General features: G+C 43.0%; 1 protein-coding gene across 1 annotated transcript in view; it reads left to right on the top strand.

The window, feature by feature from the left end:
* Positions 1–24,099, top strand: part of LOC122814280 (receptor-type tyrosine-protein phosphatase C-like) — a 1,011,948-nt gene that overhangs the window by 733,415 nt on the left and 254,434 nt on the right. The window lies entirely within an intron of this gene.

Raw genomic sequence — 24,099 nt, forward strand, 5'->3', positions numbered from 1 at the left:
TCAATTGTCCAGGTTCCTTTTGAACAGTGTCATAGAGGTGCTGTGCTTCACATAACTGGCAGCCTATTCCAAAGACGTGGCAGTCACTGGGAGACAAATCTGTCCCTCCAGCACATCATATTCGAGTCACAAACCATATTTAGGTCCCTGGAATGGGTGGTCCCTTTTGATTTATGGATGTGCAGCAAATTCATTAGGTTTGGGTCAGAGATTGCTCTGTAAACCAGGCATAAGTCTCCAGTAAGAAGTCTATATGATACTGAGTATAGTGACAGAGACTTTAGTTGGTCTGTGTAAGGCATGTGCTGGAGTCCTTTGATTTTTCTTTGTTAGAAACCTTTGAGGTCTCTCCAATTGCTGCAGGTGCTTAGTATGGTACCTATCAAAAGGGGCATTATACTCAATTATGGGCCTCATTGGTGACGAGTTTAGAGGGGTCCTAACCTCCTTTACTGTAGAGGCGATGCCTTTGCTAATCAAGTGTGCTATGTAGAAATCATTCCTTACTACAGCAGACACATTTTGGTTAAAGTTAAGGTCATAGTCTACTTGTAATCTGAAATCCCTTACCACTTTGCATGTACATAGGATATTGTTGTTAATCTGATAGTCTGAAGAGATATTGTTTTTACCATAGAGAATAATGATACATTTCTTTGCCTTTAGTTTGAAACCATGACTAAGACACCAGTCGTTGGTTTGTGTAAGACCCTCCTGAAGTATACTGACATCATTTGAGGTCCAGTAATTGGTTCATAGGTTCATAGGTTGGTACTAGGCTATCGGCCCTAAGGCCTATGCAAGCCTAGCCATAACAATTCCCTGGAAATTTTTTCCCGCAATATTTACTTCTCTGGGCCCCTGTCTAGCAGGGTGACTGACATGATCCCTGGGGTGAATTTCCTATCTCCCATCCAATCATCAAGGTTCCTTTTGAAGAGGGCCAGTGAGGTGCTCTGCTTGACATGTATGGGCAGTCTATTCCAGAGTATGGGGAGTCTCTGGGTCAGGAACCTATCCCTCCAGCATGTTTTGTTCATTGTGATGATAAAGTTTAGATCCCTGGAGTATGTGGCTCTGAGGGATTGGGATTTCTTTAAGTGGAGCATGTCCAACAGCTCAGGGTTTGACATGGCCTTGTATATTAAGCAGAGATTGCCTCATTAGGTTTGGGTCATAGATTGCTCCCAGTTTGCAGTCGTCTGCAAACTTGATCAGCCACAGCCCCTTGATTTTGGCCTTTACTTCAGAGAAGTATATACCAAACAGTATGGGTCCCAGCAGTGACCCTTGTTGCACCCCGCTGGTGACAGGTCTGCTAGTTGATGTGGAGTCACCCACTTTAATAGTGTGTGTGTCTGGTTTGTGAGCCAGTTGGCAACCCATCTTACAACAAATAGGTTTACATTCAGTTTGCTAAGTTTATTGGTAATGCCTGAGAGTGGGATTGTGTCAAAGGCCTTGGCCAAGGCAAGGTATGCTGTGTGCACAGTTTTTCCCTCGTCATTGGCCCTGGTTACATTTTCAAAGAACTCCACCAGGTTTAAAAGGCAGGATCTACCACTGACTTTGCCAAATTGCGTCAGATCCAGGGTTTGGAGTTTACCTATGTCTTTATCTATAGGTCCATGAAGATACATTCTGTGGCCTTACAGATGAGGCTGGTCAGACTTATGGGTTAATAATTCCCTGGATCTGTTGCTAAGCCACCTTTGTGGAGGGGAATAACTGATCTGATGTTGTCAGTCTTAACCTAATCCTTGACTGTGGGCTCAGTTCCGAGCCTTGGAACTGACTCGACTGTTATTCAAGCTCGCTCCTTCCAAAAACTCTCAAGCTAAGCTCTACCCATAATGCTCCCCAGAAGATTATCTCAGATCTCGTTTGCCACTTCATAGTCAGATGTCTTCTCTCCTCTGAGCTGTCGAGTGACAGTTAATTTTTCTAAAATTGTAAGCTCAACTCTGGCTTCAACTTTGGAGGGTGGAACCACAGTTCTGAAGGAGTTTATTTCAGTTCTGGGCTCCCATCACTCTATGAGGAGCCTACCTTTCAGGGCATGGAGAGGGCCTTGTCCATTGTGGGCAAACAATCTATGCCTTACTTGTCAGACTAAAGGTCTTGTTCTTCCCCTTGACCAGATCTTTTCCCAGTCTCTTCCTTGGGACAGAGGGCACAAAATACACAGGATCAAACCACAGTGGCTATGTCCCCTTTGGGTTACTCTCTGGAACACCCCACCAAAGAGGTACCTTCAAAGAGAAAGTGCAAGAGGAAGTGCTTGGACTCTCTGGAAGAGTCCTTCACAGAAGAGACTGATTTCAATGAAGGAGATGGTTCCCCTAAGTCACCCCTGAAGATGTTTTCTTCAGGGATATCCTAGAGATTCTAAAATAAAGAGGTGGCTGGACTTCCCTCTGGCCATCCTCAGAGGAATTAGTATATCTAAAGGTTTTTCATGCACAGCCCTGTACCTCTTGGATCTCTCCACCTGCTGACCATCGCATTAAGTTGATCACTCAGCAGGCCTGTACGTTACCTGACCCTACTGAGCCAATTCTTTCAGACCCTCAGTATCAGCAACACTGGGCCAAGGGAATTCCTGTGGACACCATGGTGGTAGTGGCAACCACCAAGAAGGAACTTGCTGATGAAAGTCCTACTATCCATCCTCCTAATAAAGAGTTTAGGACAATGGATAGATTTGGGAAGTGTGTATATGCTTCATCGACCTTTGCTCTCAGGTCCTTGAATTACATGACACATTTTACAAGACTTCAAAGAGATCTGACAAAACAGCTTTCAGATACTCGGACAGAAGCAGTAGCTGAAGAGTTTGAGACAAAGTAGCTTCTCAGGTCACAACCCTAGAATCCATTTCCAGTTCGTCCATGAGGCTAATTGCACATGCTGCTGAAGGGACAACAAAAGCAGCGGGTTCTGGCAGAGCCATTAGGAGACACACGTGGATGCGTTTATGTGATTTTCTTGAGCCATTAAGTCTTCTTTCATCAATGCTCCATTTGACGGAACATCCCTGTTCGGTCCCAAAGTTAAAAACACTCTGGCCAGGTGTGAGAAAGATGGGAAGACTCTTTCTGCTGTGGGTGTATGCTTTTCCACTCCTCAATGGCCCTATTCCAGGAACCAGAGAAATGGGAGGTTCAAGAAGTCTCAAGGGCTCTTCCAGGACTCATGTGGCAATGACTTCCCCTGGGGCAGAGGAGGGAGTAATAATGAAAGATGCCATGCAAGAGGCAGAGGTAGCCTGCAGAATTAGGGTTCCATGGATTTTTTCTCTTGTAACTCCTATCAGCGCTCCTGAAAGGAGGCCCAATTGCCTTCCTATGGAGACAGTCAGGGGGTGATTATCCCTGGACCAATCTGCCTGGCTAAGGATGACAACAGATAATTGGCTGCAGAGGATTATAACCAGCAGTTATGATATCCCTTTTTCAGAAGAATCAAAAAGACTAAGAAGAATCCCAGATGTTCCACCCAGTCACAGGGATGCAGCGGTCTTAGAAATTAAAAAGTGCTCAACAGAAGAGACATCCAAACAGTCTCACCAGACCAGATCCGGGATTTTATTAGGAGTCTTTTTAGTGCCAAAGAAAACAGGAGACAGGAGACCAATACTGGATCTCAGTCAGTTGAACAAATCAGTTCACCAAACCAAATTCCAGATGATCTCAGTTCAATCTATACTTCCATTCATGGAAGAAGATAATTGGATGTGCTCAGTAGATCTTCAGGATGTGTATTACCATGTAAAAATGGACAAGCAGTCCAAAAGGTTTCTGCACTTCCGGCTGGGAGCCAGTCACTATCTGTTCAGTACACTGCCCTTTGGTCTCACCACCACCCCCAGGGTGTTCACCAAATGCATGGCAGTGGTAGCAGCTCAACTCAGACTGCTAGGATTCTGGGTGTTTCCATATCTAGACATCTGGCTCCTTACCGAGCTACCAGGTCTCTACTCATAGAGGCACGAGATTATATTCTTCTCCTTTATTCCGACTTAGGGATCACTATAAGCTAAGAAAAATCCCATTTAGAACTATCTCAACAGCTGGAATTCACTGGCATTATGTCTCTTTCCATAGAAAGACATCAAAGGATAAGATCACAAGTCAGCCAGATCATTCACAGCAGAAAAAGTAACTGCGAGGCTCCTTCTACAAACTGTAGGGTCAATGGCAACCTCTGTCACTCTAGTCCGTCTGACAAGATATCACATGCAAATTCTTCAATGGTTCCTGGCATCCCAGTGGTCCTTACTGAATCAACCAATGTGTCATTTGATCTCCATCACCAACCATTGCAAGGAAGACCTGATTTGGTGGCTTCACTCCAACAAAATCTTATAGAGAGTCACCCATTTTCCTCCATCAACCCCAAGCCATGGTGACCACAGATGGCTCACAGATAGGGTGGGGGGCATTATCTGGGAAAGACAGTCCAAGGCACTTGATTCCCACTGGAGAACAATTTGCATATCAATGTTCTAGAGATGAGGACAGTGCTCTTAGCATTGCAGGCATTTCAGGAAACCCTCCCCTTGGGAACAATTGCGATTCAAACAGACAATATGTCAGTAGTTTGGTACATCAACAAGCAAGGGGGAACCAGATCTTACCCTCTTTGTCAAGAACTCAGTATGAGAATGGGCAATATCTTCCATCTGCTTTCTAATAGCAATGCACATTCTGAAGTGCTCCAATGTGATTGCAAACAGATTGAGCAGAACCATCCTCATACCTCACAAGTGGTCTCTCAATCCATTGGTGGCAGAAAAGATATTCTGCCACTGGGGCAAACCTTGCTGCAACCTGTTCACATCCCCTCTGAACAACAAGTGCAGCAGTTACTTTTCCCTAATCCCTCCCCGGGGTAGTCACCCAGAGACATTCTCCTTCACGACTGGGCCCACAGTCTATTGTACGCCTTTCCTCCATTTCCTCTAATATGCCAATTTCTAAAGAAGGCCAACAGGTCAAAGAACAAAATAATTCTCATCGCCCCATTCTGGACTCAACAGGTCTGGTTTCCCTTCCTTTGGCCTCACCTACTTCTGAAACCTTGGATACTGGACCCAGCTCCAGACCTACTGTCCACCTGGAGGGACTGGTTCATCTGAATCTTCAACATCTCAAGCTTACTGCATGGCTTCTCTATTTTTCATGATTGCCAGGCATTTTCTCTCATGTCCCTGGCATTAATGACCTGCTCTTCAGATATATAGGGTGTTGGGGAGTTGAGTGCAAGGTTTGTGATAACTTTAGAGAGGATAAGGGAGTGAAATTTTTACCAAATCTGTCTGCCAGCAGGTTTGCTATCTCTGCAGGATCAGTGTATGTGTGATACATTTAGTCACTAGTTCGGCACATGTTGGGGTCCTATCTTTTAGGCTGCGCACATGACTGTAAAAGTCCTTATGGATATCCTTGGCTGTGATTGATAAGTTTTTAAGTTACCCTTAGAGGATTTTACATGTTGCCTTATTTGCCTGTTGAGGCTGAGGAGGGTGTTTTTCCATTGTTGGGGTGTCACCTTAGTTTTTTTAGACAGCAATCTTTTTATTTATTGTAAAGTTTGTTGATGCTGGATGCCCACCAGGGTGACTTATTTTTACTTGGGGCTCTGGCTTTGATTCTGTCTGGAACAGACAAATCTGTACACTTATACAAGTGACTGTACAGGGCTTTAGTGTAAGCTTTGGTGTAGTTACCACTTCCAGCAGGGGATCTTTGGTAAAATAGTACACCATGAGTTGAAATTCTAGAGTCAAAAGTTACAAGACAGACTATAATCTTGAATAGCACCATATCTGAATCTAGGAATATTTCTAAGATCCAGTGTGTGTGAACAAAGGGAAGTGTTTAGCCAAAAAGACAGTTAGACTGTAATAGCAAACTAGTATGTGCGTTGTATTTGAAAGGCACATTAAACAGCCTAGTAGATACTATGTTTGATAGATGCAGTGAAAGTTAGCATGATAGGGCAACAGATGTGGAAATCTAGAAAGGCTAACATTTAATCATTTTTATTTCTCCTTTGTTGACCAGATTGGTTCCACTAGGCAAGTAGCCTCTTTTCAGAAGAGACCCAAGGTGGTATTTGTACTACTAGGGAAAATTTGGCCAGGGCATCAGAGAACTTCCTGTACTCTTTTCAGTCCATGGGATCTTTAACATTCACTACCAACTCAGGTATATGGGCCTTTAGTTTAATGTCCCATCTGTAGAGCAACAAATTCAAGAGTGCAGTACCCCCTTATGTTGTACTGCAGTATCAGTAATTGATTTGCCTGGTGTGGGAATAGAGCCCACAGCCTTCTGTACCAAAGCTGAGTGTGCTAATTGTTGCAGCTATGACTGATATATTTGCGTGAATAAGTGAGGAAACAAGATGGTAATGAATGAGAAGCTGCTATAATTAGTTGAGTGAGAGAAAAGGAAAACAAAGAAAACAAGAAAGAATGTAATATCATCAGGAGATGAGTAATAAAAGCAGTGACTTTTTATGAATGAAGAATGATAGATGGGTGTTAAATTAGTTTTGTGACTAACCTTCATTTTTTTATACTTGCTATAAATGACTAAAGGAAACTTGCTCTGAAATGTATCAGTTTATTTATTTGTATAATGATGCATTTATTTATGTGTTGATTGACTGATTGATTGATTGATTGATTGATTGATTGATTGATTGATTGATTGATTGATTGATTGGTATTTGTTAAATGAGTAGAGCACTGATCCACATGGATTTTTTCAGACTTACCCTGGGAATACTGTGCGGTTAAGTGACTTGCTTAGTCAAAGTGTAGAAAAATGGAGGTTAAGAAAGTTAAAGCATATGACCCAATTTTCACTGAGACTGACTGAGTAACAGCAGGAATTATCAAGTCTATTTTGCCAAGTATTATTCAAAAACATGACAAAAATTACTGCACCTTGTGTCATGTGAAGAAATTTGTGTCCCAATCTCTCCCTTTACTCCTCTACAACAAAATACATTAATTTAGCAGTTAGCAGATCATACCAGGGATGCTTTTACCCTATGCTAGTACTTTGTAATTATTAGTCATAGTCAGTAGCAAAAGATTTAATAACGCTGTTTTGAATAGTGGAATTTAAGAAATTCAGTCTATGTTTAGTTGGCTGGCATTAATGCACTCTACCTGCAAGACAGATGTGTTTTATCCAGAAATCCATCTTGGATGAGACAACACTGTTCTCTTAGAATGTTTTTACCAGTGCAAACATTTATTTTTCTGGCAATCATAAATATGAAATGTTTGGATTCCTTAGCCATCCACCACAACTTTAGGGTAGAGTTGTGATAGGATATGCACATTCTTAGGTTGTAACAGTAACTTAATTATATTATGATGGATAATATATTATTAAACATTCTGTCAGCAAAGATATTACTTAATAGTTTCTCTGAAAAGTTGTACATTGTTCCTTTGCAAATGTTTTCTGCTATGTTAACAAAGTAAGGCACTAGGTTACAGAGTAATGCAAAGCTAAAGATACCAAAATAAGGTAATTTTACAGAGGTTTACAGTTATGATGGCTCTAGTGATGCCCGTGCACTGGCCCAGCAATCAAGGAGCCTCAAGTCCTCACCACTAACACCAGTGAGGGGCGTCCATATAGGGAAAGGATAATAAATACACACACAGTAAAGTACAATTTCCTTTAAGAGCACACAGAGATCACAGTCAGTCTGGGGCTGATTTCTCCCTTTCGGTCCAGGTCCCCAGTAACACTCCCAACTGGCACAACTATAGGGTACAGATCTCAGTCCAGTGGGGAAGCTAAAACCTCCAGCATCCTCTCTGTCCAACCAGTTCTTCGTTTCCCCACCCAAGTAGCTGACACACACACACACTTTGAGATAAGAGTTATATACAACCACATAGACACTCCTGGGGAAGGTTGGCACAGGTTCTCCAGCTGTGTCCCTTTTCTGCCCAGTTTAAAAGGTAGTACCAGCTGTCACCACCCATTAATATCAGCTACTCAAAGGCCCTTCTGAAATGGTGTCCAATTATTACTGTGCAATACTATTATCCAAATAAAAGTGACTGAACAGTCAAGGCTTATTAGAGTGACTTGGTTCAGTATCACTATATACATGCAATTTACTCTAGAGCTTAAATTATCTCTACACAAAACAGCCACAGTTGAAAGGTTTAAAAATATTTAATAATAAATAATAAAAACACAAGACAATTTTGCTTACTACACAGTGCTAGTCAAGAGTTCAGAGATCACAGAGAAATACTTAAAATAATACTGTAGAAAAGTTCTGACATCGACCACAGAAAAACACTTAGTCTAATCTTCCAAATTCCTAGCCATTTCTCAGAGAAAACACACTTCTAAATAACTTACATATAGAAACAGGCAGTGCTGGAGATGTTGAATGTTCTCAAGACAAAATACTCTTGAGCTCTCTGATTCTTTCTCTTTAAACTGATAACACAGAGCTGCTTCACATAACATCATTCTTCACACGTCTCTGGTGTTCCCAGGCAAACAGAAACTACATTTAAATTCTTTACACCTGGTCAGAAACCAGAGCAATAAAGGACATTTATACATGCAAATTCTAGCCATTAACTCTGGTCTTAAAATGATAGGCAGGATGCCTCCCGCTAGACATATTGGCTCTGAATTTTGACACCAAAGACAGTCATAAAATGGTTGACTTAGCTTTCTTACAGCAGAGTGCACTGTTGTTAAATTTTTGCAGTTCAATATCCAATGCAGTCTTTTCACATTTAAGAGAGCAAGCCTGTGTCTTACATTAATATTTACAAATGACAGAATTATCTACACAATTCTATCTGGCTTGGCTGGCAGCCTTCACCTATCTTCACCCCCCCCCGGAAAACTCAAGCTAATGTTTCAAGTGACCCTTGAGAAACATTGCTTGAGAGGGTGAGGTCTAGCTGAGTATACCTTATCCCATTCCCTGTCTTGACAGCCCATCTGCATTGGCATTGCTAATCCCACTGTGGTGTTGCACTGACATATCATATGCTTGCAACCCTAGGCTCCATCGTAGCAACTTGGCATTTTGCTGGCTGGCTTTGTTTAATCATTTTAGGAGATTGTGATCTGTCACTACAATGAATTTTCTTCCATACAGATAAGGCTGAGGTTTATGTAGTGCTTACACTATGGCTAGACATTCCTTTTCTACAGCTGCATAGCATTCCTCCCTGAGTTGGAGCCTATGACTAAGATAAACCACTGGGTGCTCTTATCCCTCTGAAGAAATCTGGCTAAGTACAGCCCCCACCGCATGGTTTGAAGCATCCACCTGCCCAACAAATTATTTGCTGTAATCTGAACTGGCTAACACAAGCTTCTGGAATGCCTTCTCACATGCTGTGGTCCACACTACCTTATCTGGCCTGTTCTTCCTTGTCAGGTCTGTGAGGGGAGCAGCTGTGGTACTATAACTTAGGAGGAACTTTCTGTAGTACCCTGCTGTCCCTAGAATGACCTCACCTGCTTTTTGGTAACAGGTGCAGGCCATGCCTGAATGGCTTCTACTTTGGCAGGTTCTGGCCTGATCTTACCACTCCCCACTCTATGTCCCAGGTAGGAGACCTCTGCCATACCCACCTGACGTTTGCTCCGCTTAATGGCCAACCCTGCCCTCTGTAGTCCGCCCAGAACCTCCCTGACATGTTGAAGGTGCTCTTGCCAGGAATGGTTGTAGATGGCAATATCATCTAGGTAAGCAAGGGCAAACCCTCCTGCTACTGCTAGGATATGATCTACCAGCCTCTGGAAAGTTGCTGGTGCATTTTTTTATCCCAAAGTACATCTTTGTGAACTCATACAAGTCAAGAGGACTCAGAAAGGTTAACCTCTCTCTAGCACTGGGAGTCAAGGGCACCTGCCAGTAACCCTTGGTAAGATCAATGGTTGTAAGATACTTAGCCCCACCCAGCTGCTCTAGGGCCTCATCTGTCCTAGGTATCGGGTAAGCATCTGACTCTGTGTGACTAATTTCCTGTACTCCACACAGAACCTGTTGCTGCCATCCTTCTTTGATACCAGCACCACTGGGGAGGCCCATGGACTGTTGGACTCAGCTTAAATGTAAACCCATATGTCACAAGATGGGTTGCAAACTGGCTTAAGGACAGAACCCACAGGGTTAGAGTTGCTGGCGCTGTGTCAGACTCCAAGCCGGTCACAAGTGGTGTCCCACAGGGCTCGGTCCTTGGCCCCCTATTGTTTGGCATCTACTTCTCAGAAGTACAGGCCAACATGGGAGGACTTTGGCTGACAAAGTTTGCAGATGACTGCAAACTGGGCGCCATAGTGGAAAGTGCATCGGACACGGATATCCTTCAGAAGGGACTCACGGAAACAGATAGCTGGTGCCAGAGCCATGGCCTGAAGTTAAACGCCAAAAATGTATAGTCATACCCTTGGGAAAAACAAGGTAACCCCAAGCTACCATATAGGTGGAAATCCACTAAGCACAGAAGAGGTTATCAGGGACCTGGGGACCCAGGTTGACAGTGGCCTTTCTTTTGACACTCACATTGCTAAAGTGGTTAGAAAGACCTTCTACATTGTCCACCTGATCATGAAGGGATTCACATCCAGATCTAGTGAGGTCATTGTTCCCTGTACTCTTCACTTATCAGACCAATGATCGAGTACAATGCCCCATTCGGGATGTATCTCACCCGACATCTGCAGCAATTGGAGAGACCCCAAAAGTTCCTCACCAAAAGGATAAAGGGACTCCAAAATCTGTCATATGCTGCCAGATTGAAGAAACTCCAGCTCTATTCAGTGCATACCGTCTGCTCAGAGGTGACATGTGCCTGACATACAAGGCCATGTCCAACCCGAATTAATGGACATGCTCCACCTCAAAAATCCAAATCCACCAAAACCACTAGAGCAAGCGACTTAAACCTTAGCACGGATATAAATAGGACGTGCTGGAGGGATAGATTTATCACTCAGAGACTCCCTATGCTGTGGAATAAAATCCCGGTCCATGTGAGGCAGAGCACCTCGCTGACTCTGTTCAAGAGAAATCTAGACCTGTGGATGGGAGATCGTAGGTTTACCCCGGGAATCATCTCTGGGTCACTGCTGGACAGAGGCACAACAAACTAATGGGCACAGTATTTTTTCATATAAGGGGTGGCGTAAGCCACAATAATTTGGGCTAGGCTTATAAATGCCTTAGGGCAGATAGCCTAGTATAAACCTATGAACCTATGAACCTATGAATAACCCCTAATTCCAACATCTCCTGTGTCTCCTCCCTCAGAGTCTGTTCGACTCTCTCAGGCACCCTATAAGGGGCCTGCCTAATAGGCCTTTGGGGTCCTGTATTCACCTGGTGCTGCACCAGGTGGGTGCACCCTGGTTTACTGGTGAACGTGTCCCCAAACTCCTGTAACGCTGCTCGGATTTCTCAAACCTGGGTAGAAGATAGTTGCTGGGACATTGCTACCCTTTCCACCAAGGTGTCAGTCTTAGCCTCACTAAGGAGATCAGTCACCAGATCTCCCTCACACTCATCCTGCAATCCACTGCAAATGCTCAGCACAAGGGCCTCCCTATCATGGGAAGGTTTCATCATGTTAACATGGTAGAATTTGTGCCCCTGCCTCCTGCCCAGCAGTTCCACCATGTAGTTAACATCACTTACCTTTCTTACCACCTTTTAGGATCCCTCCCAAGCTGCTTGCAGCTTGTTGTGTCTGACAGGAATGAGAACCAGTACCTGCTGCCCCACAGCATACTCTCTAGCTCGAGCATTCCTGTCATACCACACCTTTCTCTGTTGTTGGGCTTCTGCCAGGTTCTCCTGGGCCAAGCCCATGAGTTTCCTGAGCCTTGTCCTGAGGTTTAAGACATATGCCACAACAGACTCCTTGTGAGGCTCACACTCACCTTCCCACTCATCTCAAATTAAATCTAGAGAGCCTCTCAGTCTATGCCCATACAGCAACTCAAAGGGTGAAAATGTGTGGATTCCTGGGGAACCTCTCTGTAAGCAAACAACAGATGGGGTAAATATTTATCCCACTCCCTCTTAAAATGGTCAGCAAATGCCAGTAGCATGGACTTGATTGTAGAGTTTAACCTCTCAACAAGACCATTAGTCTGGGGATGGTAGGGGGGTGGTCTTCATGTGCTTCACCCTACAGTATGTCCACAGACAAGCCAGCAGGTCTGACATGAAATTGGCACCTCGGTCAGTCAGTATTTCTTTTTGGAAATCTACCCTGCTGAAAATCTCTAACAAAGCATTTTCCACCTTTTCTGCCTCAATGGAGGACAGAGCCACTGTCTCAGGGTATCGTGTAGCATAATCCACTACCACAAGGATATACTTTTTCCCTGTGGAACTTGGGGTACTCAAAAGCCCCACAATATCCATATCTACCCTTTCAAATGGCTCCTCAATCACAGGCAAAGACATCAAAGGAGCTATCACCTTGTCTCCTGCCTTGCCTACCTTTTGGCACTGCTTACAGGTCCTGTACTACCCCGTTACGTCTCTGGAAATTCCAGGCCAATAGAAGTTCTACATAATACATCTCTTTGTACGTTTTTTGCCCATATGACCTGCAAAGGGAATATCATGGGCTATGGCTAGAAGCACCAGATGGTAGGCTTTAGGCACTACCAACTGCTGTATTCTCTCACCTTCTAGCCCTCCCTCAGGGGTCCACTCTCTGCACTGTAACCCTTTGTCCCAGTATACAGATTCCCCCTTCCCTTGAGAATCAGGTGCCTCACTAGCTACCTGCCTCAGGCCTTGCAATGTAGGGTCTGAGAGCTGAGCCTGTCTAAACTCTTTCTTTGTAACCCTTCCCAGCTCCCCTTCCACAGGAAGTCTGGCATCCTCTGACAGTGGTGCCTCACTGTCAGCCTGGGTACTACTACCCACCTCTACCTTTGCAGTCATTCTGTCCAAGTGAACATCAGTACCCACAAGCTGCTGTGGCTCACATTCAGTCTCACTGCTACAGAGTAGATCTCTCCCTGAAGTAACCACCTCACCAGTCCTGGCTGCAAGTATGCAGTCTGTCTGGGTCTCCCCCAGGCTACCAGCCCCACATGCTTGTCTCCTAGCCTGACTGCGTGTAACTGCATAAACACATGGTACTGCCACATCCAAATCCTTCCCTATCAGGACATCTGCATGATGGTAGTTCGGTACCCTTGTTGTCTGAAGACAACCTACTATTGGCATTTTGTCTTCCCTACTTACTGTCACTCTCACCTTTTGTCCCCACCTTGCCTCCATGGACATCTGTATGCCACATGGCCCCACTGGTTGCATTCAAAACATTTAACCCTAGGTCCTGGACCTGTACCTGGACTAGTGGCTTCCACTGCTACTGGCAGTTTCAGTTGGGGCAGTCTGTGCTGCCCACAATGGGTTTCTTTAGACCTATGAGCAGTACTGGGGGTCCCTTTCCTGTGCAGGGAGGCCCTGCTTGCTAGGTATAGATCTCCCTTCTTCCCCAACTCATCTGAAGTAGCACATTGTCAGCTAACCATATTCTCATGTCCTCAGGCAAACTGCTAAGGGCTTGTTCCCTCACCAAAAGGTCTGCCAGCCCTTCAGAAGTGGTGACCTGACATCCACTCACCCACCTATGAAAATAAGTGTTCAGTTCAGCAACATATTCACACACACTTTCATCTGCCTTGCGTCTATGCTCCCAAAACTTTTTCCTATATGTTTCAGGTGTTAGCTTAAAAATTCTAACAAATGATTTGTAACAGCAGTATAATCAAAATATTCACAATCAGCAAGTTTAGACAACACAGTTACAGCTTTACCATGGAGTAAGGGGGTCAGGAACCGTACCCAGAGCTTTTGGTCAACATCATACTGTTTACATACCCTCTCAAACATATGAATGAAACTATCAAAATTATCCCCCTCTTTAAACTGCGGAAGAAATTTACTGACCTTTTGTGCTTCTGGGATCCAGTTACTCCCTTTCCCATTACCTCCATGACTCTGGTGAAGAGTCAGAATCTCCTTCTCATGCTGCCTCTGCCTCTCCTGTTCCTTAGCTTCTAAGCATAGCAGTTCCTCATTCTCCTCAGCCTGTAGATGTTTCAGTCTCTCAGCTGCTTCTGTTTCCAAATGCCTGGCCTCCAACTCAAGTCTCTTTAGCGCCATATGGATTTTTTAGTCCACTGCAGAAAGGTTGAGCTGTCCACTGTCTGAGTGTGGTATGTCTCCACTGCCAGTCTGATCATCCACCTGGTTGCTATTTTCTGATGCAGCTGTGACCAAAGCTGTAATCATGTCTGCCTTAGTCATGTTTCCATGCACCAGTCCCCTAGCCTGGCACATCTCAACCATCTGGCTCCTTGTCAGCTTCCTGTACTCCTCTGCTGATATGCTGCCTGCTCTCCCTGACTAACTAATCTAACAAAAGAAATAAAACAATTATGATCTGAACTCTGAGTATTCACTGTGTGGCTGATTTAGAGTACAAAACACCTTCAGATATTACTGTAACAAGCTACATTAATTCACTCTACCCACACCACTACAAGCCAGTTAGTATCTGCCAACCAATTAATATGCAGTGTGGATATCCCACCACTCACAAGCAATTAATATGTAATGCCCATGCACTGGCCAGCAATCAAGGAGCCTCAATCCTCACCATTAACATGAGTGAGGGGTGTCCATATAGGGAAAGGATAATAAATACACACACAGTAAAGTACAATTTCTCTTAAGAGCACACAGAGATCACAGTCAGTCTGGGGCTGGTTTCTCCCTTTCTCTCAAGGTCCCCAATAAGACTCCCCACTGTCACAGCTCTATAGCTCAGCCCAGTGGGGAAGCTAAAACCTCCAGGACCCTCTATCTCAAACCAGTGCTTCATGTCCCTGCCCAAGTAGTTGACATGCACACACACTTTGAGATAAGAATTATATACAACCAAACAGACACTCCTGGGGAAGGCTGGCACAGGTTCTCCAGCTATGCCTCTTTTCTGCCCAGTCTAAAAGGTAGTACCAGCTGCCACCACCCACTAATATCAGCTACTCAAAGGGCCTTCTGAAAGGGTGATCAGTTATTACAGTGCAATATTATTATCCAAACAGTGTGTGACTGAACAGTCAAGGTTTACTAGAGTGACTTGGTACAGCTTCACTATATACATGCAATGTACTCTAGAGCTTAAATTATCTCTACACAAAACCACCACCAGTTGAAAGGTTTAAAAATATTTAATAATAAGTAATAAAAATGCAAGACAATACTTCTTAATACACAGTGCTATTCAGGAGTTCAGAAATCACAGAGAAATACTTAAAATAATACCGTAGAAAAGTTCTGACATCAACACAGAAAAACACTTGGTCTAATCTTCCTAATTCCTAGCTATTTTTAAGAGTAAACACAGTTCTAAATAGCTTACATATAGAAACAGGCAGTGCTCGTCATGTTGGATGTTTTCAAGACAAAATCATCTGAGCTCTCTGATTCTATCTCTTTAAATTGATAACACAGAGCTGCTTCACATGACATCATTCTTCACACTTCTCTGGCGTTCCCAGACTAACAGAAACTATGTTTATATTTTTTACACCTGGTCAGAAACCAGAGCAATAAAGGACATTAATACATGCAAATTCTAGCCATTAACTCTGGTCTTAAAAACATTGGGCAGGATGCCTTCCTCTAGATATATCGGCTCCGAATTTTGACATCAAAGACAGTCATAAAATGATTGACTTAGCTTTCTTACAGCAGAGTGCACTGTTACATTTTTGCAGTTCAATATCCAATGCAGTCTTTTCACATTTAAGAGAACAAGCCTGTGGCTTACATTAATATTTACAAATGACAGAATTATCTACAAAATTCTATCTGGCTAAGCTGGCAACCTTCACCTATCTTCACCCCCCCCCCACCCGGAAAACTCAGGCTAATTTTTCAAGTGACCCTTGAGAAGCGTTGCTTGAGAGGGTTAGGACAAGCTGAGTATACCTTACCCCATTCCCTGTCTTAGGTTCATAGGTTCATAGGTTGGTACTAGGCTATCAGCCCTAGGGCCTATACAAGCCTAGCCATAACAATTCCCTGGCTATTTCTTCCCACATTATTTACTTTCCTGGACCCCTGTCTAGCAGGGTGACTGATGTGATCCCTGGGGTGAATTTCCTTTCTCCCATCCAATCGTCAAGGTTCCTCTTGAAGAGGTCCAAAGAGGCACTCTGCTTGACATGTATGGGCAATCTATTCCAGAGTCTGGGGAGTCTCTGGGTCAGGAACCTATCCCTCCAGCATGTTTTGTTTATTGTGATGACAAGGTTTAGATCCCTGGTGCGGTTAGCTCTGAGGGATTGGGATTTCTTTAAGTGTAGCATGTCCAGCAGCTCTGGGTTTGACATGGCCTTGTATGTTAAGCAGAGATCGCCTCTGAGTAGACGATATGACAGAGTATAGCTGGAGTTTTTTAAGGCGGTCAGCGTAGGGCATCTGCTTTAGGCCTGTGATTCTTTTAGTGAGGTATTTCTGAGGCCTTTCCAGTTGTTGCAGATGTCTTGAGAGGTACATACCAAATGGGGCATTGTATTCTATAATGGGTCTAATGAGGGATGAGTACAGTGGGACAATGACCTCCTTTTTTCTGGATGAAAAGCCCTTCGTGATGAGGTGTGCCACATAGAAGGATTTCCTGACTGTTGTGGCGATGTGGTTATCGAAGGTGAGACCACTGTCCACCTGTGTCCCTAAGTCTCTTATCACACTTTCTGTGTTTAGTGTACTGCCACCTATATGGTGGATACATGTTTTTTCCCAAAGGGGATAACAATACATTTCTTGGCATTGAGCTTGAGCCCATGGCTCTGGCACCAAGCATCTGTTTCTGTAAGGCCCTTTAGTAGAGTATCCACATCATTTGGGGATTCAGTAATGGCTCCCAGTTTGCAGTCATCTGCAAACTTTGTTAGCCAGAGTCCCTTAGTGTTGACCTGTACTTCAGAGAAGTAGATGCCAAACAAGAGCGGCCCCAGGACTGAACCCTGAGGTACTCCACTTGTCACTTGTCTGGAGCTGGATTTGGAGTCGGCTACTTTTACAGTGTGGGTTCTATCAGTAAGCCATTTAGCAACCCATTGGGTGACATAGGGATTAATGCCCAACTTAGTAAGTTTATCTATGATTCCAGAGTGGGGATGGTATCAAAGGCCTTGGCAAGGTCTAGATAGGCTGTGTGGACCACCTTACCCTTGTCCATGGCTCTGGAGACTGATTCAAAGAAGTCAATCAGGTTCAGGAGACAAGATCGGCCCTTCACAAACCCAAACTGGGTGGGGTCCAGTGTTTGAAGGTTGCCAATGTCTTTGTTTATAAGTTCCATGATAATACGCTCCATGGCCTTGCAGATAAGGCTTGTCAGACTGATGGGACGGTAGTTTCCGGGATCCAAGGTGGGTCCCCCCTTGTGGATTGGGATAACTGTAGCTCTGCGCCACTCAGTGGGCATGAAACCTGAGGTGAGGCTATGATTAAACATGACACTTAGGTGAGGTGCCAGTTCATATTGTAGTTCATGTAGTACACAGCCCGGGATGTCATCTGGTCCCATGGATGCTGTATTCTTGGCTTTAGAGAGTGCGTTTTGTACCTGTGTGACCGTTATTACTGGAATTTGGCAATCTTCCGGTATTGAGATGGGCCATTTAGGGGGTGAGAGGGGGGTGAAGTTGGCACTGAATCGATCTGCCAGGATATTGGCAATATCCTTTGGATCAGTATATTTAATGCCATTCTGTTTTAGCTCAGAGCAGATCTGAGCATTGCCATTTAGATTCTTGACATAGTTATAGAATGCTTTGTGGTTGTCTTTGGAATCTTTGGCAATTTTATTTTCGTAACTAGCTTTGGAGGATTTTATGAGGCATCTCAGTTTCTTACTGAGGCTAGTAAGGGAGTTTTTTGCATCCTGGGATTTTCCTCTTTTCTGCAAAAGTTTCTTCCTTTTGTTGTAAAGTTTGTTTATGGCAGGGGACCACCAGATTGGCTTCCTTTTTTTGGATGAGAGCATTTTGGTTTTATTTGGGATGGCACGATTCATGCATGAGTGGATGTGCTCGTACAGTGCCTTAGTGTAGGATTCAGCAGTTGAACTTTCAGTTCCCGTCTGCATAGGTGTTATGAAGTTTGTCACTTCTGACTTGAGTAGCATGAAGTTGGCTTTGGAGAAGTTTTTATGGTGGTTTCTTTACTGGGGGTGGGGTGGGATGTGGATGTTAAGGGTGATTAGCTTATGGTCAGACCTGACTAACGAGGGGTGACCATAGGTATGGAGCATTGATTTCCCATGTTGGTAATGACCAGGTCTAGGATATTGGAGCCCCTGGTGGGACTATGGATTAGTTGATCCAGGGCATTGGAATTTATGAATTCCAAGAACCGCATAAAGGTGTTGGGACAGGAGTAGTTTTCTCAGTTAATGGCAGGGTAGTTAAAATCACCCAGTATTAGGGTGTTTGGTTCTATCTTAATATTTTCCAGTATGTTTAGAAAGGTGTAGTGAAAATCTTGGGGTATGGTGGGGATCTGTAGCAAGCTACAATTTGGATTGCAGTCTTACCTAGTGTTAGTTGCACTTGGAGAATTTCAGACACATTGTGTTGGCCAACTAGCCTGGTGGTGTGAATATCCTTGGTGAATATTGACACTCCTCCACCTTTAGTGTTTGGTCCTGGTTTGGTGGCGAAAAGTGTGGTAAGAGTTGTAGCCTGGTATTGCAGGGGTGCTCTCTGGAGCCTTGAACCAGGTCTCAGTTACTGCACAGATATCGATGTTCTCCATTTTTAGGAGTGCCTCGAGAGAATGCATTTTGAGGTTTAGACTTCTAGCATTGAGTAGCATTACCTTCAGATTTTGCATGCTTGTACCTGTTATGGTGGTGGTTTTGTCCTTTGATGTTTGCCTAAAAAAGGCACTATAGGGGTGGCAAGAGCCTTAGCCAGTAACCTGAATCCCAGGGGTGACAGGTGCAGACCATCTCTGGCAAAGCATCGTGGTCTGTCAATCATGTCATCCCAGGCAGACTTGAGCGTCCATCTGCATTGGCATTGCTAATTCCACTGCGGTGCTGCACTGACATATCATATGCTTGCAAACTAAGCAATTGTCTTGTGTTTTTATTACTTATTATTAAATATTTTAAACCTTTCAACTATGGCTGTTTCACTTCACTTCTGTTTTATTGTTGTCAGCCATACTGGATAATCTACATGTGTACTATATCCATACAATGAGCGCACACACACACACACACACACACACACACACACACACACACACACACACACACACACACACACACACACACACACACACACATAAATAATTCCCTAAATAACAAGCTTTAAAAGGGATAGAGCAGAGTGAGGTATGTGAATTTAGGTGCACATTACAACTTCCTTTATATAGGCCAGACTTGAAATGAAAGATATACCAACACAGATTGCAGCTATTACTTTCACTAACTACCTGTTTCATACAGACTTTTTTCTTCATCGTATAAACCATGTTTACTTCACTATTTTTCTTAATAGAAATATAGTATGAAACATAAGCTGAGGTATTCCATGTGCTACACATCAGCTGCAAGGAAATTTGATACTTATGCACAATGAGTTTCTGAAATGCTGTTAAAGGAATATTATTTTAAATACTAAACAGCAATGAACATCTGAGGATATACTAAAAAGCTAGAAATGTGGTTGGACCTGCAGGCTTATTGTTTGATATTATTTTCCTTTATGGCCATGGATACTCATTTTGCATTGATACTAGTGTAATATAGAATTATTAAACTTAGCCATAAATAGCCATAAATAGCCATAATGAAGAACCAGAGATAACAGATGTTTTGACATCTGAATAAGAGCAATATTTTGAAAACTGTTGCTGATATTGATTCCCATTATCTTTGGATTTGCACAGAGTTCTTAAACAAATAAGCTGAGATATGTGCAGTTCTCTGTGTGACAGCACTGTCCATTCAAAGCTGGTAAACACTTTTGTGTTTCCATACTTTTTTCTGTAACCAGCCTTTGTCTTCTATTACTTTTTGTGTGAAAAATGTCTAGGTTTTGAGGGTTGTGGTTAAAGAATTTTACCTTAAAATGTATTGATTTAGCCTGATTCTGTTCATAACTACTTGCCCTTCGTCAGTTCCAGTGACACATATTTATGTATCTGTATACATAAACAGATATCTACACAGATATTTATCTATCTCTTTGTGTGTGTGTGTGTGTGTGTGTGTGTGTGTGTGTGTGTGTGTGTGTGTGTGTGTGTGTGTGTATGTATGTATGTATAAACCTGTCTGGGTTTTCTCTGGAGAAATTCATAACAAAGTAATCTTTTTTTCAGAAAAAAGGGTTTATTTTCTGTCAAAATTAGTGTTTGGGACTGCAGCTAGTATGGCTGGTGGTTGTCTCTTGAAAACGTTACCTCATACTTCAGTGTTATGTCACTCTGTCAGAGCAATTCCTAGTACCGTCTAGGGAGAATGTAATTTCATTATCACAGAATCATAGGAAGTTACTAGGCTAATGGCCCTAGGGCCCTTACAAGCCTAGACAAGTTCTTACCATTATTTCACGATCAGCAGCTATTGCCCCTGTCCAAGAGGGACACAGGTGGAACCCCTGGGGTGAATTTACGGTTACCCATACAATCCTTCAGATTGCGTTTGAAGAGGGCCATTGAGGTGTTCTGTTTGACATGAAGTGGAAGTCTGTTCCAAAGGTGTGGTAACCTCTGGGAGACAAATCTTTCCCTCCAATGTGTTCTATTAATGTCATACCACATTAAGTTCTTTAGAACAAGTAACCCATGTACCATTTGATTTGTGGATATGCAGCATTTCCAGTAAAGCAGGGTCAGAGATTGCCTTATATGCAAGGCAGAGATCGCCTCTGAGTAGTCTGTATGAAACAGAAAAAAGTGACAGTGATTTCATATGATGCACATAGGACAGATGCTGAAGACCTTGAATTTTCCTTGTGAGGAGCCTTTGTGGTCTCTCCATTTGCTGCAGGTGCTTGAAAGGTACATACCAAAAGGGGTGTTGTACTCAAATATTGGTCTCATGAGGGAAGAGTACAGAAAGGTTATAACTTCTTTTTTTCTGGAGGCAATGCCATTACTTATAAGCTGAGCAATATAGAATGCCCTTCTTACCACTGTGGAGATATAGTGATCAACGGTAAGGTTGCTATCAGCCTGCGTGCCCAGATCTCTCACCACTCAGTGTGCACTTAGGGTGTTGCTATTGATGTGGTAGTTAGCAGGAACATCACTCTTACCAAAAGGGATAATAATACATTTTTTTGCACTGAGTTTAAGGCCATAACTTTGGCACCAACCATTTGTTTGTGTAAGACCCGTTTGTGGGATGTTGACATCATTTGGAGATTCTGTGACCAGTCCCAGTTTGCAGTCATCAACAATCTTTGTCAGCCACAGACCTTTAGTTTTTGCTTGTACTTCGGAGAAATAGATTCCAAACAGCAGAGGTCCCTGGACTGATCCCTGTGGAACACCACTGGTTACATGTCTGCTGTTGGAGGTGGATTCCCCTATTTTGACTATATGAGTTCTATCAGTGAGCCAGTTAGCAACCCATCTAACAATATATGGGTTGATGCCTAGTTGGGTGAATTTGTCGATGTCTGAGTGGGGAATAGTGTTAAATACTTTGTCTAAGTCCAGGTGGGCTGTATGCACCGATTTTCCCTCATTCAGGGCCTTCATGACTGTCTCAAAGAAGTCCACCCAGTTTAACAGGCATGATCTCTCTCTGACAATTCCAAACTGAGTAAAGTCAAGTGTTTGGAGATTACCTATATCTTTGCTGATAAGGTCCATGATGATTCACTCCATGGCTTTGCAGATAAGGCTAGTTAGGCTAATAGGTATATACTTCCCGGTGTCAGTGAAAGCACCACCTTTGTACAAGGGAATAACAATGGCCATTTTCCATTCAGCTGGTATGAAGCTGGTGCTTAAACTATGATTGAAAAGAGTACCCAATGGTGTTGCTAATTCTTGTTTGAGTCCATGTAGGAGGCAGCCTGAGATGCTATTATGTCCCATAGATGCTGTGTTTTTGGCCTTAGAGAGGGTGTTTATGACCTGCTATTTAGACATACAAGGTAGGGGACAGGTGGTAGGGATGTCATAGGGTACATATAGCGAGGACAGGGGCATGAACTTTTCACAGAACCTGTCAGCCAACAGGATAGCTATGTCCACAGCCTCAGTATATGTTGTATCATTAACTACCAGTTTGGTACAACTCTGGGCCTTTCCTTTTAGGTTATGGATGTAACTAAAGAATGCCTTATGGCTGTCCTTAGTTGAGGAAGCTAATTTAGATTCAGTTTGCTTTGCAGAATTTCACAAGAAGTCTTATTTGCTTGTTTAAGCCGAGGGGGGAGTGTTTCCAGTTTAGCACTCGCTCCTTCTTACTCTTAGATAGCAATTTCTTCCTCTTACTGTAAAGCCTGTTAATGGCAGTTGTCCACCAGGCAGGCTTGCTCTTCCTTGAGGAGTTTGTTTTGGCTCTATCAGGTACAGCTGAGTCAATGCAGTTATACAGGTGTTTCTATAAAGCATTGGTGTAGAACTCAACATAGTTGCCAGTTCCATCTGAGGGGGAGGTGCAGTGAAGCTATTTATACCATTCTGTATGAGTTTATAATCTGCTTTGGAGAAGTTTTTTAGTTTAGTTGCTGCTGGCAGGTCAGGTGTGATAGGTACTTTGAATGAGAATGAATTATGGTCAGATCTCACCAGGGAAGACATCATAGTGGGGGTTCTACAGTGGTACCCCATATTGGCAAGCACCAGATCCAGAATGTTGGCACACCTTGTAGGGGTGTCAACCAGCTGGTCCAGGGCATTGGAGTTAATGAAGTTGAGGAACCTTTGGGCAAGTGAGTTTGAGCATGAGTAAATTACCTAGTTAGTGGATAGGTGCTAAATTCACCCAAAACCATGGTGTTTGGATGTATCTTGATAGACTCAAGTAAATATGAATAGGCAGAGTGAGTGTCCTGATTCATGAAGGGGGTCCTATAGCTAGCAATGATTTGAACAGGTATTCTACCAACAGTCTTGCACCTCAAGTATCTCCAGGAAATCATACTGTTTAACCAGTATGGAGGTGTATTTATCTTTAATGAATATTGATATATGGCCTCCTTTAGTTTTCATGCCTTCAGTTTGTGGTCTGAACATGTGGAAGGAGGTGTAACTTGGTATGGCTGAGGTGCTCTCCACAGCCTTGAACTAGGTCTCCATGACTGCACAAATGTCTGTTTCTTCCAAGGTGAAATGTAATTATTCTTGTTATATTATTGATAAGGAAACTACTACCCTGAAAAACTGTTGCTGTACTAAAATTAAGGTAACAAAGGTAGCAAAAGATAAATGTAAAACCAAAGGTTTGATTTATATTGTGATTTGTAATAAATGTCAGTAATTTTATGTTGGTAAGGCTAAGAAGAAACTAGGGAAGAGAATATATGAGCATATTTATGATATTAAAATAGGGAACGGAGATAATGCATTATACAAACACTTCTTAGTTTGTGAGGGTTTTACTAAATTTGAATTTGGTATCCTGGAGAAAATATATTCAGATGCTAGAAATGGGCAGTAGGAAACCAATATATGGTATAGAGAGTTAGTCTGGCAACTTAGGCTTGATGCCACCTCACCCCTGGGCTTGAATGTCCACATTTTGATTAACCTTGTTTTAAAAATGAGAGCTGCTAAGTTATGAAGATTATATATTTATATATTCCTACAGTTCATGGTGCAGATTAGAGTTCTTTTGTGCTTAAATTTGGAGACTGTTTTTTTGTGAGATTTAAGAATATTTATTTTTTATTCCTATGTATGATGTCTTAAGAACGTATTTTTTAATATTTGATTCTTTTAGTGCTTTTTTAAAACTGGCAGGATATAGCAGATGTAGTTTAGGCTGCCACAACAGTGATCTAT

The sequence above is a fragment of the Protopterus annectens genome, chromosome 10.part0 (genome assembly GCF_019279795.1).
Source record: "Protopterus annectens isolate FY-2018-M chromosome 10.part0, PAN1.0, whole genome shotgun sequence".
NCBI lineage: Eukaryota > Metazoa > Chordata > Ceratodontiformes > Protopteridae > Protopterus > Protopterus annectens.